The 17,804-nt window shown below is 48.5% G+C and overlaps 1 pseudogene; it reads left to right on the top strand.

The window, feature by feature from the left end:
- Nucleotides 1-3,858: 3,858 nt before the first annotated feature.
- The window catches only part of LOC129856766 (dynein axonemal heavy chain 11-like), a 34,389-nt pseudogene continuing 20,443 nt past the window's right edge, over nt 3,859-17,804 (top strand).

The raw sequence follows: 17,804 nt of genomic DNA on the forward strand, positions 1-17,804 counted from the left end.
GTTTCATCAGACCAAAGAATCTTGCTTCTCATGGTCTGAGAGTCCTTCAGGTGCCTTTTGGCAAACTCCAAGCAGGCTGTCATGTGCCTTTTACTGAAGAGTGGCTTCCGTCTGGCCATTCTACCATAAAGACCTGATTGGTGGAGTGCTGCAGAGATGGTTGTCTCTGGAAGGTTCTGCCATCTCCACAGAGGATCTCTGGAGCTCTGTCATAGTGACCATCTGGTTCTTGGTCACCTCCCTGACCAAGGCCCTTCTCCCCCGATTGCTTGCTCAGTCTGGCTGGGCAGCCAGCTCTAGGAAGAGTCTTGATGGTTCTAAACTTCTTCTATTTAAGAATGATTGGTACCTTTCCAGCAGATCTGTGCCTCGACACGATCCTGTCTCTGAGCCATACAGACAATTCCTTCGACCTTATGGCTTGGTTTTTGATCTGACATGCACTGTCAACTATGGGACCTTACATAGACAGGTGTGTGCCTTTCCAAATCATGTCCAATTAGTTGAATTTACCACACAGGTGGACTCCAGTCAAGTTGTAGAAACATCTCAAAGATGATCATTGGAAACAGGAGGCTCCTGAGCTTGATTTCAAGTCTCATCGCAAAATGTCTGAATACTTATGTAAATGTGATATTTCATTTTTTTTATGTATATATTTTTTCCAAAACCTGTTTTTGCTTTGTCATTATAGGTTATTGTGTGTAGATTGATGAGGGAATAAAGTATTGAATCCATTTTAGAATAATGCTGTAACGTAACAAAGTGTGGAAAAAGTCCAGGGGTTTGAATACTTTCCGAGTGCACTGTATGGTTTTTTCAAATTGATTGATGAGAAAAGTATCATCCAATCCATGGGTTATCTCACTGCACCCTCATATGCCATGTCTTGAAATATGCAGACAGGCGGATTAAAATACATTTACATTGTAATACTTCTGACAGCCAACTTCTTCACTCCACCCATCCATGTGTCTTCCTTCAGGCTTGCCGGTTACAAAATGTAAAAAAGTATTCAAGTTACCTGTTCCAGTGTGTCACGCCCTGACCTTAGTTCCTTTTTTATGTCTCTATTTTGGGTTGGTCAGGGCGTGAGTTGGGGTGGGCATTCTATGTCTGGTGTTCTATGTTGTCTATTTCTTTGTGTTTGGCCGTGTGTGGTTCTCAATCAGAGGCAGCTGTCTATCGTTGTCTCTGATTGAGAACCATACTTAGGTAGCCTGTTCCCACCTGTGTTTGTGGGTAGTTGTTTTCTGTTTTATGTATTGCACCTTGCAGAACTGTTTGTTTGTTGTTTTGTTGTTTTTTGTTCTAGTATTCGTATTTATTAAAAGTATTATGAATACTTTTACGCTGCACCTTGGTCTTCTCCTTCTCCCGACGGCGTTCGTTACACAGTGAATCATTCTGGTTACACTTTAAATGAAATACTTACTGTACGTTTAATGCTTTATAACATCCTTCATAATGCCTTATAATACAATTGTAAGTGTATTATAAGTTATTATACAGGATGTTATAAAGTATAATTCATATGTATTTTCTCTAAAGTGTTACCATCATCATTCTCTACAGGTATTTGGATGTGTTAGAGCGAGCCCTTGCCTATGGAGAGACTGTTCTGATTGAGAACCTACAGGAGAGAGTTGACCCAGTCCTGGAGCCACTACTGGGGAGATAAACACAAGAGACTGTTCTGATTGAGAACCTACAGGAGAGAGTTGACCCAGTCCTGGAGCCACTACTGGGGAGATAAACACAAGAGACTGTTCTGATTGAGAACCTACAGGAGAGAGTTGACCCAGTCCTGGTGCCACTACTGGGGAGATAAACACAAGGGACTGTTCTGATTGAGAACCTACAGGAGAGAGTTGACCCAGTCCTGGAGCCACTACTGGGGAGAAACACCATCAAGGAAGGAAGTCAAGCAGTGACAATGGTCCTTGGTTTGACCTGTCCCTATACAGATCTACTGGCTCAGGAATCCACCAATGAAATCTCTAGGTGGGGCGGTTTCCCAGACACAGATTAACTCTAGTCCTGGACTAAAAAGCACTTTCAACTGATAATATCCATTGAAAGTGCTTTTTAGTCTAGGATTAGCCTTAAACTGTGTCCAGGAAACCAGCCCTGGCGGAGACAAACAGTGAGGTTTTTGTCATTAAGACAGAGTAGCCCTATACAATCACCATACTGTGCACTGTGCTTTCTCTGCAAAAGCTATTTATTCTATAGTTGTGCCTAAAGCCTGTAACCAGTCTTGTCTACACATTACTAATCGATCCATGGTTGTATATCCCTTTTGATATACAAGTCAATACTATCCCAACGTGTCTAAATATGGGCCTGTGGGACAGTATTAGACAATATCTGCGATCCCGAATGGCTGCGAACCCTATTCCCTATATAGTGCACAACCCTATGGGCCCTGGTCAAAAGTAGTGCACTACATAGGGACTAGGGTGCCATCTGGGACACAGACAATGCCAGAGGATTTGCCTGACTGACGCTGGAGTCTCACTGAGCGGTGGACAGCTCCAGAGACATGACTGACTGACGCTGGAGTCTCACTGAGCGGTGGACAGCTCCAGAGACATGACTGACTGACGCTGGAGTCTCACTGAGCGGTGGACAGCTCCAGAGACATGACTGACTGACGCTGGAGTCTCACTGAGCGGTGGACAGCTCCAGAGACATGACTGACTGACGCTGGAGTCTCACTGAGCGGTGGACAGCTCCAGAGACATGACTGACTGGGATATGATTGCTCCTTGCTCTTTAGATTATAGATGAATTTGTATTGCGTGTTCTGAATCCCTGAGGCAGACGTATGGATCGCCCCTCTGACGCCTGGTGATAGATGTTCATTGGCCTGCTCATAGTCTTTATGTGGTGAATACTGAGCAGTTATTCTTCAGTGGTTAGCCCTGAATAGTGGGCAGCCAGCCTCTCTTGTGGGTAAGGGACCTTTCCCTCTCTGAAAACGAATGGGAACAACACAACACCACCACCACTCTCAACAGTGGTCAGGAGTGTATCCAGGACAATCTCCAATACAGATCATTAGGCTACATAGGCTTATTAATAGGCTACATAGGTCTATCATTGGGCTACGTAAGCCTATAGTTTGTAGTTGATTTGGTCATTTGCCGTAGCGTAGGTTATGGAAAGAATGATGAATCCACTATGATGTGAAATGGTTGTGGATGTATTTCAATCTATTACACTGAGTCCCTTCGAACCAATGGAGCAAATAATCCAATCCCCAAGCATATTAATTCACCTCCACACCACCGGTGTTATGATTATCTGACTTCAATCCTCTAAATGAACAACATATCACAATGTAACAGGAAGTATCTACGGTGCAAACGGAAAAATACAAATACTATAAATCGACCTCCTCTTTCCAACCATCAACACACATCTTTCTTGTTCCTTCCTTTCCCTGTGAAACCAAAGTGTGTGTGAATATTATTGAACATCTGAGACTGGACATGTATTGAACTCCTAACAGACACAGTGCTGCTGTCTGCCGACCCGTGACAATTCATCCCTGTGGTAAATCTGATTATAAATGCATCCGCTGTAGATGACCTGCGCTTGTTTCTGCTTGTGATTAATACAACATGCTGTGATGGCCGTGATGGATACGTTGGGGCACCACAGCTGAAGTTCATTAATAATTGGAATGTTGTAGAGTGTGAAGTAATGAATACTAATTATTTCCTTTCATGGCTGACGGAGGACTACAAGCCAATCCATCAGCCCAGGACTTTCATTTGGTGGAGTAATGGTTCTATCAATAGTACATTCATTTTTGCTTGTGAAGATATAGAGTGTAACAAGATCCGGGCCATGGGAAACCTGAGCCCTAAAAAATGGGGCCCGTTGCCTGACATGGGAAGGGTAATTAGTGAAAAATGAAAAGCCACCGGGTCGGGTTTGTCGAGCCTCTGCTAATTGAATTGAAATGGAGGAACAGATAAATACTGTATTGGCTGCTTGGGGAGACTATAGATTATCTCCTGGATACATTTTAAACCTTTCAAAGTTTGGAGAACATGAGGATTTCTGAGCAGAGGGCTTCTGGTTTAAAGGGATACTTTGGGATTGTGTCTACTTCCCCAGTCAGATAAACTCCTGGATACCATTTTTATGTCTCTGTGTTCAGTATGAAGGAAGTTAGAGGTAGTTTTGCGAGTCAATGCTAACATGGCGTTAGCGTAATGACTGGAGGTCTATGGGTATTAGCTATTAGCATACAAAGTACCCCCACAATCTATTTTGCCGTAGCGGACCGGATGCCGTACCGGCTAACTTTCACACCTGTGTGTCTGTGTGTGTGTGTGTGTGTGTGTGTGTGTGTGTGTGTGTGTGTGTGTGTGTGTGTGTGTGTGTGTGTGTGTGTGTGTGTGTGTGTGTGTGTGTGTGTGTGTGTGTGTGTGTGTGTGTGTGTGTGTGTGTGTGTGTGTGTGTGTGTGTGTGTGTGTGTGTGTGTATCGAAGGTGTTGGGGGTAAAGCAGAAGACATTTTTCCATCCCATGTGGACTAATAAAGTCTATCTTATCTTAGTTATTGCGTCTATCTTAGTGTATAATTATGTTCATGATAACCAGGTCAAATGTTTCATGCAGTAGCCTGTAGTTTAGTATCACTGGTGTTAGGACAACACGGGAAACAAATACTGTTCAGCCTCTCTGATGTACAGTAGTATCTGGGAGTTAAGTAGCTGTGGTTTAGGATGTCTACTAGCGTCAAGACTTAAATTCCATGTGTTATTATATAGGCCTACTGTTTTATAGTCTAGTTAGTAGAGCAATGCACGCTCCATTTCACTGTGTTAGCTGCAAATGAAATGTACTTCTGGCTACGCTGAAATGGGGAGAAATCTGGAGCATGACTTGAGGCCCTAGTTCATAGCTCATTGTGTTAACTGACACATACACACAGGTGGTGGAGGCCAGAGAGATCAAGACAAAGATCAACGAGGCCAGAGAGCTCTACCGCCCTGCTGCCCAGAGAACCTCTCTGTTCTACTTCATCTTCTACAACCTGCACAGAATCAACCCCATGTACCAGTTCTCCCTCCAGGTGATTATAACCTCTTATAAACCTCTTATAACTCCATGTACCAGTTCTCCCTCCAGGTGATTATAACCTCTTATAAACCTCTTATAACTCCATGTACCAGTTCTCCCTCCAGGTGATTATAACCTCTTATAAACCTCTTATAACTCCATGTACCAGTTCTCCCTCCAGGTGATTATAACCTCTTATAAACCTCTTATAACTCCATGTACCAGTTCTCACTCCAGGTGATTATAACCTCTTATAAACCTCTTATAACCCCATGTACCAGTTCTCCCTCCAGGTGATAATAAAACCTCTTATAACTCCATGTACCAGTTCTCCCTCAAGGTGATTATAACCTCTTATAACCCCGTTTACCAGTTCTCCCTCAAGGTGATTATAACATCTTACAACGCCATGTACCAGTTCTCCTTTAGGGTGTTTAATATCTGGAGTCATACTTGTCAAGTGTTTGTGTTGTCACTCACTACTCTCCTAGCTGGTTGAGACACATGGGGGAAACTCCCTGGGGTGTAATAGAACAGTTAATCACACTATGGACCTATGAAATCCCCTTTCTCTCTGTACCTGTCGCCCTGTACCTGAGTCCCTGTACCTGTCTCTCTGTATCTGTCTCCCTGTACCTGTCTCTCTGTACCTGTCTCCCTGTACCTGTCTCTCTGTACCTGTCTCTCTGTTCCTGTCTCTCTGTACCTTTCTCCCCGATCCTGTCTCCCCGATCCTGTCTCCCTGAACCTGTCTCCCTGTACCTGTCTCTCTGTATCTGTCTTCCTGTACCTGTTTCCCTGTACCTGTCTCTCTGTTACTGTCTCTCTGTTCCTGTCTTCCTGTACCTGTTTCCCTGTACCTGTCTCTCTGTTCCTGATTCCCTGTACCTGTCTCTCTGTTCCTGTCTCCCTGTACCTGTCTCTCTGTTCCTGATTCCCTGTACCTGTCTCCATGTACCTGTCTCCCTGTACCTGTCTCTCTGTACCTGTGTCCCTGTACCTGTCTCCCTGTATTTGTCTCCATGCATCTGTCTCCCTGTACCTGTCTCCCTGTACCTGTCTCCCTGTACCTTTCTCCCTGTACCTTTCTCCCTGTACCTTTCTCCCTGTACCTTTCTACCTGTACCTGTCTCCCTGTACCTGTCTCCCTGTACCTGTCTCCCTGTACCTGTCTCCCTGTACCTTTCTCCCTGTACCTTTCTCCCTGTACCTTTCTCCCTGTACCTGTCTCCCTGTACCTTTCTCCCTGTACCTGTCTGCCTGTACCTGTCTCCCTGTACCTGTCTCTGTACCTGTCTCTGTACCTGTCTTCCTGTACCTTTCTCCCTGTACCTGTCTTCCTGTACCTTTCTCCCTGTACCTTCCTCCCTGTACCTGTCTCCCTGTACCTTCCTCTCTGTACCTTTCTCCCTGTACCTTTCTCCCTGTACCTTCCTCCCTGTACCTGTCTCCCTATACCTTCCTCTCTGTACCTTTCTCCCTGTACCTTTCTCCCTGTACCTTTCTCCCTGTATCTTTCTCCCTGTACCTTTCTCCCTGTACCTGTCTCCCTGAACCTGTCTCCCTGTACCTGTCTCCCTGTACCTTTCTCCCTGTACCTTTCTCTCTGTTCCTGTCTCCCTGTACCTTTCTCCCTGTACCTGTCTCTGTACCTGTCTCTGTACCTGTCTCCCTGTACCTTTCTCCCTGTACCTTTCTCCCTGTACCTTTCTCTCTGTACCTGTGCTCCAGACCTTCAACACAGTCTTCCACAAAGCGATAGAGCGATCAGAGTGGGACGAGGACGTGAGGGCCAGAGTGCTCTCCTTGACCCGAGGCCGTCACCTACTCAGCATTCCTCTACACCAGCCGGAGCCTCTTCCAGAGAGACAAGTCAACCTTCCTGTCACACAATGCCTTCCAGGTAAGTGGCCCGGGGCCGCCCCAAAAGGCTGGCCCCCCCTGTCATTCTCATAAATCAAAGCACTTATTCTGGCCCCACATTAGCTTCAATTAGAGGCCGTCAAAGGGACAGAAGGACCATACGCTGCTTTTGATTAGCTTTCCCACCTGGCCTGGCTAAAGCTGTTCAGACTGGTACCTCTGACAGCGGGTGTGGCCTGACGGCAGAATGCTAATAACTGTCATGGCCACCTGCCTGTCGCCAACTGTTGTCAACTCCACTGTGAGAAAGTGTCTATAGTAAGGTTGTCATTCGCCTGGTCGTGGCTTCACATGTCTCTGTTTCAGATGAATGTTTCTGGTTGCCGAGGCCATACTCTTGTTTGATCAAATACTTTATTGACAGGATAGAAGTTCTGATCTGAATAATCCCCTTTTCTAATCTATACCTGTTGTTATATCTCTGTTGTCTCTCCTCACCAGATTCTGCTGACCCGTGGGCAGATTGAGGCCCAGGAGTTGGATTTCCTGTTGTATTTCCCAGTGGAGCCCAGCGTAGCCAGCCCTGTCTCGTTCCTGTCCCCACAAGCCTGGGGAATCGTCAGGGTAACACACATCTCCAAGGCTGCACCTTAAATCACACCCTATTCCCCATAGAGTGCACTAATCACATCCTATTCCCCATAGCGTGCACTAATCACACCCTATTCCCCATAGAGTGCACTAATCACACCCTATTCCCCATAGAGTGCACTAATCACATCCTATTCCCCATAGAGTGCACTAATCACATCCTATTCCCCATAGAGTGCACTAATCACATCCTATTCCCCATAGAGTGCACTAATCGCACCCTATTCCCCGTAGAGTGCACTAATCACATCCTATTCCCCATAGAGTGCACTAATCACATCCTATTCCCCATAGAGTGCACTAATCACATTCTATTCCCCATAGAGTGCACTAATCACACCCTATTCCCCATAGAGTGCACTAATCACACCCTATTCCCCATAGAGTGCACTAATCACACCCTATTCCCCATAGAGTGCACTAATCACATCCTATTCCCCATAGAGTGCACTAATCACACCCTATTCCCCATAGAGTGCACTAATCACATTCTATTCCCCATAGAGTGCACTAATCACACCCTATTCCCCATAGAGTGCACTAATCACATCCTATTCCCCATAGAGTGCACTAATCACATCCTATTCCCCATAGAGTGCACTAATCGCACCCTATTCCCCGTAGAGTGCACTAATCACATCCTATTCCCCATAGAGTGCACTAATCACATCCTATTCCCCATAGAGTGCACTAATCACATTCTATTCCCCATAGAGTGCACTAATCACACCCTATTCCCCATAGAGTGCACTAATCACATCCTATTCCCCATAGAGTGCACTAATCACATCCTATTCCCCATAGAGTGCACTAATCGCACCCTATTCCCCGTAGAGTGCACTAATCACATCCTATTCCCCATAGAGTGCACTAATCACATCCTATTCCCCATAGAGTGCACTAATCACATTCTATTCCCCATAGAGTGCACTAATCACACCCTATTCCCCATAGAGTGCACTAATCACACCCTATTCCCCATAGAGTGCACTAATCACATCCTATTCCCCATAGAGTGCACTAATCACATCCTATTCCCCATAGAGTGCACTAATCGCACCCTATTCCCCATAGAGTGCACTAATCACATCATATTCCCCATAGAGTGCACTAATCACACCCTATTCCCCATAGAGTGCACTAATCACACCCTATTCCCCATAGAGTGCACTAATCACACCCTATTCCCCATAGAGTGCACTAATCACACCCTATTCCTCATAGAGTGCACTAATCACATCCTATTCCCCATAGAGTGCACTAAAATGAGTGCACTAAGAAGTACAGTAGCACATTATGTGTGCGATCCAACTGGCAGCTTATTCCCTATGTAGTACTCTACTTTTGACCAGGGCCCATAGAGAATAGGGAGCCTGCACTGGGACATTAACAGCTTAGGGTGGTGTGATGTTGATGATCTCCCAAGACCCTGTCTGCCCTGGATGAGTTCTGGGGGGTTGGACCGGAACATTAAGGGCTCAGCCAAGGAGGAAGATGGTAGACTCAGAGTGTCCTGAGAGAGAGGGGGTTCCTCAGGACTGGAAGAATAAAAGCTCCCTACAGAAACTCATTATGCTGAGAGCGATATGCCCTGACAGAATGACCTACGCCCTCAGGTGAGCCCTCAGGTGAGACATCATGTGTGTCCCAAATGGCCCCCTATTATTCCCTATATAGTGCACTTCTTTTGACCAGGGCCCATGGGGTTCTTGTCAAAGTAGCATACTATGTAGGGAAAAGGGTTCCATTTGGGACTGAAACATCAGCACTACATATTCTACAGTATTCTTTCATTTCTGGTGAGGAAGTGTGGCCCCTGCATGAAATGCAACAGTTTTATGCACTTCAAGCTTTGCCAGTAAGGAAATGATAGTAACATACTGTATTTCACCTCTATCAGTCCCATAGTGTGTAGGTAACTACATCTGTGACTTGAACTGTGACATGAGCTTTGTGGAGGAGAGCTTGGGAGTGAGATATGTGGACGCTGCCAAGCTGAAGAGCAGCCCCTCCACCCCGGTGTTCTGCATCCTCTCTCCTGGAGTGGACCTGCTCAACAATGTGGAGAACCTGGCTCCACAACACTACACTAACACCGGGCTGCCAACCCTCCTCCTAGAGAGCTACTGGGTTGAGCAGCAGACTCCAGTCCTGTTCTCACTGTAACCACCTGATTCAGATACATCCTGATGATAAGAAGCACGTGGGGACTGTGGAGAGATATTCTGAGTGTCTTGTGCCCTGTGTTGTGGGTTTGAAGCTGGGTTTCTCCATAGAGCTGGGGACACTACACAACATGTCTCTGGGTCAGGAAGGGGTGACTGACAGAGGCCCTGCAGAAGGCCTCTCAACACAGACACTGGGTCATCCTGCAGATTGGGAACAGCCGACACTGGGTCATCCTGCAGGTAGGGAACAGCAGACACTGGGTCATCCTGCAGGCAGGGAACAGCAGACACTGGGTCATCCTGCAGGCAGGGAACAGCAGACACTGGGTCATCCTGCAGATTGGGAACAGCCGACACTGGGTCATCCTGCGGGTAGGGAACAGCAGACACTGGGTCATCCTGCGGGTAGGGAACAGCAGACACTGGGTCATCCTGCAGGTAGGGAACAGCCGACACTGGGTCATCCTGCAGGTAGGGAACAGCAGACACTGGGTAATCCTGCAGGTATGGAACAGCAGACACTGGGTAATCCTGCAGGTAGGGAACAGCCGACACTGGGTCATCCTGCAGGTAGGGAACAGGCGACGCTGGGTTATCCTGCAGGTAGGGAACAGCAGACACTGGGTCATCCTGCAGGTAGGGAACAGCAGACACTGGGTCATCCTGCAGGTAGGGAACAGCAGACACTGGGTCATCCTGCAGCTACCGGACACCCTAGACCCACTCCAATTTGCTTACCGACCCAATAGGTCCACAGACAACGCAATCGCAACCACACTGCACACTGCCCTAACCCATCTGGACAAGAGGAATACCCATGTGAGAATGCTGTTCATCGACTACAGCTCAGCATTTAACACCATAGTACCCTCCAAACTCGTCATCAAGATCGAGACCCTGGGTCTCGACCCCGCCCTGTGCAACTGGGTCCTGGACTTCCTGACGGGCCGCCCCCAGGTGGTGAGGGTAGGTAACAACATCTCCACCCCGCTGATCCTCAACACTGGGGCCCCACAAGGGTGCGTTCTGAGCCCTCTCCTGTACTCCCTGTTCACCCACGACTGCGTGGCCATGCACGCCTCCAACTCAATCATCAAGTTTGCGGATGACACTACAGTGGTAGGCTTGATTACCGACAACGACGAGACGGCCTATAGGGAGGAGGTGAGGGCTCTCAGAGTGTGGTGTCAGGAAAATAACCTCACACCCAACGTCAACAAAACAAAGGAGATGATTGTGGACTTCAGGAAACAGCAGAGGGAGCACCCCCCTATCCACATCGACGGGTCAGTAGTGGAGAAGGTGGAAAGTTTTAAGTTCCTCGGTGTACACATCACAGACAAACTGAATTGGTCCACCCACACAGACAGCGTTGTGAAGAAGGCGCAGCAGCGCATCTTCAACCTCAGGAGGCTGAAGAAATTCGGCTTGTCACCAAAAGCACTCACAAACTTTTACAGATGCACAATCGAGAGCATCCTGTCGGGCTGTATCATCGCCTGGTACGGCAACTGCTCCGCCCACAACCGTAAGGCTCTCCAGAGGGTAGTGAGGTATGCACAACGCATCACCAGGGGCAAACTACCTGCCCTCCAGGACACCTACACCACCCGATGTCACAGGAAGGCCATAAAGATCATCAAGGACAACAACCACCCAAGCCACTGCCTGTTCACCCCGCTATCATCCAGAAGGCGAGGTCAGTACAGGTGCATCAAAGCAGGGACCGAGAGACTGAAAAACAGCTTCTATCTCAAGGCCATCAGACTGTTAAACAGCCACCACTAACATTTAGCGGCCGCTGCCAACATACTGACTCAACTCCAGCCACTTTAATAATGGGAATTGATGGAAATTATGTAAAAATGTACCACTAGCCACTTTAAACAATGCCACTTAATATAATGTTTACATACCCTACATTACTCATCTCATATGTATATGTATATACTGTACTCTATATAATCTACTGCATCTTGGCATCTTTATGTAATACATGTATCACTAGCCACTTTAAACTATGCCACTTTATGTTTACATACCCTACATTACTCACCTCATATGTATATACTGTACTCTATACCATCTACTGCATCTTGCCTATGCCGTTCTGTACCATCACTCATTCATATCTTTATGTACATATTCTTTATCCCTTTACACTTGTGTGTATAAGGTAGTAGTTGTGGAATTGTTAGGTTAGATTACTTGTTGGTTTTTACTGCTTTGTCGGAACTAGAAGCACAAGCATTTCGCTACACTCGCATTAACATCTGCTAACCATGTGTATGTGACAAATAAAATTTGATTTGATTTGATTTTAGGTAGGGAACAGCCGACGCTGGGTCATCCTGCAGGTAGAGAACAGCAGACACTGGGTCATCCTGCAGGCAGAGAACAGCAGACACTGGGACATCCTAAAGGTAGGGAACAGCAGACACTGGGTCATCCTTCAGGTAGGGAACAGCAGACAGTGGGTCATCCTAAAGGTAGGGAACAGCAGACACTGGGACATCCTAAAGGTAGGGAACAGCCGACACTGGGTCATCCTAAAGGTAGGGAACAACAGACACTGGGTCATCCTAAAGGTAGGGAACAGCCGACACTGGGTCATCCTGCAGGTAGGGAACAGCAGACACTGGGTCATCCTGCAGGTAAGGAACAGCCGACACTGGGTTATCCTGCAGGTAGGGAACAGCCGACACTGGGTAATCCTGCAGGTAGGGAACAGCAGACACTGGGTTATCCTGCAGGTAGGGAACAGCCGACACTGGGTCATCCTGCAGGTAGGGAACAGCAGACACTGGGTCATCCTGCAGGTAGGGAACAGCCGACACTGGGTCATCCTGCAGGTAGGGAACAGCCGACACTGGGTCATCCTGCAGGTAGGGAACAGCCGACACTGGGTCATCCTGCAGGTAGGGAACAGCCGACACTGGGTCATCCTGCAGGTAGGGAACAGCCGACACTGGGTCATCCTGCAGGTAGGGAACAGCCGACACTGGGTAATCCTGCAGGTAGGGAACAGCCGACACTGGGTTATCCTGCAGGTAGGGAACAGCAGACACTGGGCCATCCTGCAGGTAGGGAACAGCCGACACTGGGTCATCCTGCAGGTAGGGAACAGCAGACACTGGGTCATCCTGCAGGTAGGGAACAGCCGACACTGGGTCATCCTGCAGGTAGGGAACAGCAGACACTGGGTCATCCTGCAGGTAAGGAACAGCAGACACTGGGTCATCCTGCAGGTAGGGAACAGCCGACACTGGGTCATCCTGCAGGTAGGGAACAGCAGACACTGGGTCATCCTGCAGGTAGGGAACAGCAGACACTGGGTCATCCTGCAGGTAGGGAACAGCAGACACTGGGTCATCCTGCAGGTAGAAAACAGCAGACACTGGGTCATCCTGCAGGTAGGGAACAGAATAGAATAGTCCACAAAGTGCAGACAGTACCCTGGGCTTCTGGCACTCAGATGTTCAAACTACTTTCTGAATACTGTATTACAGTGTATAGCAGGGCTGCCCAATTCCAGTCCTGGAGGGCCCAAACACTTCTGGTTTTTCATTCTACCTGGCAGTTAATTACCCTCACCTGGTGTCCCAGGTCTGAATTAGTCCCTGACGCATTGGGCCGTAACCGAAAGGTTACTGGATCGAATCCCGAGCTGACAAGGTAAAAATATGTCGTTCTGCCCCTGAGCAAGGCAGTTAACCCACTGTTCCCCGGGCGCCGAAGACGTGGAGGTCGATAAAGGCAGCCCCCCGCACCTCTCTGATTTAGAGGAGTTGGCTTAGATGCGGAAGACACATTTCAGTTGGAGGCATTAAGTTGTACAACTGACTAGGTCTTTCCCTTTGATTAGAAGGAGAGAATGAAAAGCAGAAGTGTTTGGGCCCCCCAGGACAGGAATTGGGCAGCCTGCTGTACACAGTAATACAGTAAGGAAGCCAAGACTAGTGGTAGTCTGGGGGGTCATAGTGACTGTATGATGTTGTTCCAGCAGCCAGACTAGACTAGTGGTAGTCTGGGGGGGTCATAGTGACTGTATGATGTTGTTCCAGCAGCCAGACTAGACTAGTGGTAGTCTGGAGGGTCATAGTGACTGTATGATGTTGTTCCAGCAGCCAGACTAGACTAGTGGTAGTCTGGAGGGTCATAGTGACTGTATGATGTTGTTCCAGCCAGCCAGACTAGACTAGTGGTAGTCTGGAGGGTTATAGTGACTGTATGATTTTGTTCCAGCAGCCAGACTAGACTAGTGGTAGTCTGGGGGGTCTTAGTGACTGTATGATGTTGTTCCAGCAGCCAGACTAGACTAGTGGTAGTCTGGAGGGTCATAGTGACTGTATGGTGTTGTTCCAGCAGCCAGACTAGACTAGTGGTAGTCTGGAGAGTCATAGTGACTGTAGGATGTTGTTCCAGCAGCCAGACTAGACTAGTGGTAGTCTGGGGGGGTCATAGTGACTGTATGATGTTGTTCCAGCCAGCCAGACTAGACTAGTGGTAGTCTGGAGAGTCATAGTGACTGTATGATGTTGTTCCAGCTGCCAGACTAGACTAGTGGTAGTCTGGGGGGTCTTAGTGACTGTATGATGTTGTTCCAGCAGCCAGACTAGACTAGTGGTAGTCTGGAGGGTCATAGTGACTGTATGATTTTGTTCCAGCAGCCAGACTAGACTAGTGGTAGTCTGGGGGGTCTTAGTGACTGTATGATGTTGTTCCAGCTGCCAGAATAGTCTAGTTGTAGTGTGGAGGGTCTTAGTGACTGTATGATTTTGTTCCAGCAGCCAGACTAGACTAGTGGTAGTCTGGAGGGTCATAGTGACTGTATGATGTTGTTCCAGCAGCCAGACTAGACTAGTGGTAGTCTGGAGAGTCATAGTGACTGTATGATGTTGTTCCAGCAGCCAGACTAGTCTAGTGGTAGTGTGGAGGGTCTTAGTGACTGTATGATTTTGTTCCAGCAGGCAGACTAGACTAGTGGTAGTCTGGAGGGTCATAGTGACTGTATGATGTTGTTCCAGCAGCCAGACTAGTCTAGTGGTAGTGTGGAGGGTCTTAGTGACTGTATGATTTTGTTCCAGCAGCCAGACTAGACTAGTGGTAGTCTGGAGGGTCATTGTGACTGTATGATGTTGTTCCAGCAGCCAGCCAGCGACAATAGAATAGAGCACCTGATTCAACATGATTATCTGCCTGCTTGATCTGAGCCAGGGAACCAAAGGCAATTTGGTTCAATTTGGTTCAATCAATTTGGTTCAATCAATTTGGTTCAATCAATTTGATTCAATAAATTTGGTTCAATCTAAAGCGTGATTAGATTAGGTCAGCTGCTTCGGTACTTGGCTAGAACAAAAGTGTTTAGGTCTTGTTTCTAGAAACATTTCCCCTCATTAAGAAACGTTAATGAACACATAAAATACAATAAATACAGTATAGTGTGTGTGTGTGTGTGTGTGTGTGCGTGTGTGTGCGTGTGTGTGTGTGTGTGTGTTGTTTCGGTCAAAAAGTGCAACTGGTGACGCATTGGTTGCCCGCTCTGGAAGCCTTCCTTGAGAGGACCGGGGCGGACACCATGACTACCTTGTGTTCATCAGCGGGGAGCCAGCGCCCAGCCCTGACCAGCACGTCATCCCCAGAGGCATCCTGGAGGACGCCATCAAGATCACCAACGAGCCACCCACCGGTATGCACGCCAGTCTGCACGCTGCCCTCCACAACTTCATCCAGGTCAGAGGCAAACAAATGGATGATTAATAAAAGTTGCTTTGTAGCTATAGAATTTAACTCATACTGTACGAGTGATGCCTTGTGAAATGAGCAGGGTTCAGAGTTTTTCCTGGTCAAGGTCATGCAGTGAGGGAAAACTCAGTGCCCAACAGTAGTTAATATTTACAGAAGCTGCCTTTCACCTGTAGAGAAGCTCTCTTACAGCAGCTGCCTTTCACCTGTAGAGAAGCTCTCTTACAGCAGCTGCCTTTCACCTGTAGAGAAGCTCTCTTACAGCAGCTGCCTTTCACCTGTAGAGAAGCTCACTTACAGCAGCTGCTTTTCACCTGTAGAGAAGCTCTCTTACAGCAGCTGCCTTTCACCTGTAGAGAAGCTCTCTTACAGCAGCTGCTTTCACCTGTAGAAAAGCTCTCTTACAGCAGCTGCCTTTCACCTGTAGAGAAGCTCACTTACAGCAGCTGCTTTTCACCTGTAGAGAAGCTCTCTTACAGCAGCTGCCTTTCACCTGTTGTCACGATCGTGTGGCGGATTGACGGACCAAAATGCAGCAGTTGGAAAATAAGCCATCTTCTTTATTTAACACCACGAAGATGAACACGACACAAAAACACTTTACAAACTAACAAAACAACAAAACGACCGTGAAGCTACAAACGTTGTGCACATACATACAGGCTACAAACGTTCTACATAGACAATTACCCACAACCAATGAGAGCCTATGGCTACCCTAAATAAGGCTCCCAATCAGAGACAACCGAAATCAGCTGTCTCTAATTGGGAACTCATTCAGGTAACCATAGACTCTCCTAGATAACTAACCAACATAGACAACGCTAGACATATACACTCAACACAAAACCATCTACTACACCCCATAACCCCTTTACCAAATAAACACCCAAAACCAACAAAACATAAACATTACCCATGTCACACCCTGACCTAACTAAAATAATAAAGAAAACAAAGAATAATAAGGCCAGGGCGTGACATAACCCCCCCCTTGAGGCACGAACTCCGGGCGCACCATACACAGTCTAGGGGAGGGTCTGGGTGGGCTCCCCTCCACGGTGGCGGCTCCGGCTCTGGTCGTAGTCCCCACGTCACCACAGTACCTAACCACCTCCTAGGCTTCCTCCAAACGACCCCCCTCCACATTAACCCCATTGCATTAAGGGGGAGTTCCGGACTAAGGGACAGCTCCGGACTAAGGACCAGTACCAGGGTAAGGGGCAGTACCAGGGTCAGGGGCAGTACCAGGATAAGGGGCAGTACCAGGGTAAGGGGCAGCACCAGGGTAAGGGGCAGCACCAGGGTAAGGGGCAGCACCAGGGTAAGGGGCAGCTCCAGGGTAAGGGGCAGCTCCGGACTGAGGAATGGCAGCTCCGGACTGAGGGACTGCAGCTCCGGACTGAGGGACTGCAGCTCCGGACTGAGGGACTGCCCATGGCTGGCTGACAGATCTGGCTGCTCATGGCTGGCTAACGGATCTGGCTGCTCATGGCTGGCTAACTGATCTGGCTGCTCATGGCTGGCTGACGGATCTGGCTGCTCATGGCTGGCTGACGGATCTGGCTGCTCATGGCTAGCTGACGGATCTGGCTGCTCATGGCTAGCTGACGGATCTGGCTGCTCATGGCTAGCTGACGGATCTGGCTGCTCATGGCTAGCTGACGGATCTGGCTGCTCATGGCTAGCTGACGGATCTGGCTGCTCATGGCTAGCTGACGGATCTGGCTGCTCATGGCTAGCTGACGGATCTGGCTGCTCATGGCTAGCTGACGGATCTGGCTGCTCATGGCTAGCTGACGGATCTGGCTGCTCATGGCTAGCTGACGGATCTGGCTGCTCATGGCTAGCTGACGGATCTGGCTGCTCATGGCTGGCTGACTGATCTGGCTGCTCCTGTCTGGTTGGCGGCTCTGGCAGATCCTGTCTGGTTGGCGGCTCTGGCAGATCCTCTCTGGTTGGCGGCTCTGGCAGATCCTGTCTGACGGACGGCTCTAGCGGCTCCTGTCTGGCTGGCGGCTCTAGCGGCTCCTGTCTGGCGGACGGCTCAGTGGGCTCATGGCAGACGGGCGGCTTTGCAGGCTCATGGCAGACGGGCGGCTTTGCAGGCTCATTGCAGACGGATGGCTCAGATGGCGCTGGGGAGACGGATGGCTCAGATGGCGCTGGGGAGACGGATGGCTCAGATGGCGCTGGGGAGACGAGCAGTTCAGTCAACGCTGTGCAGACGGCAGACTCCTGCCGGCTGAGGCGCACTGTAGGCCTGGTGCGTGGTGCCGGGACTGGTGGCACCGGG

The sequence above is a fragment of the Salvelinus fontinalis genome, chromosome 6 (assembly GCF_029448725.1).
Source record: "Salvelinus fontinalis isolate EN_2023a chromosome 6, ASM2944872v1, whole genome shotgun sequence".
NCBI lineage: Eukaryota > Metazoa > Chordata > Actinopteri > Salmoniformes > Salmonidae > Salvelinus > Salvelinus fontinalis.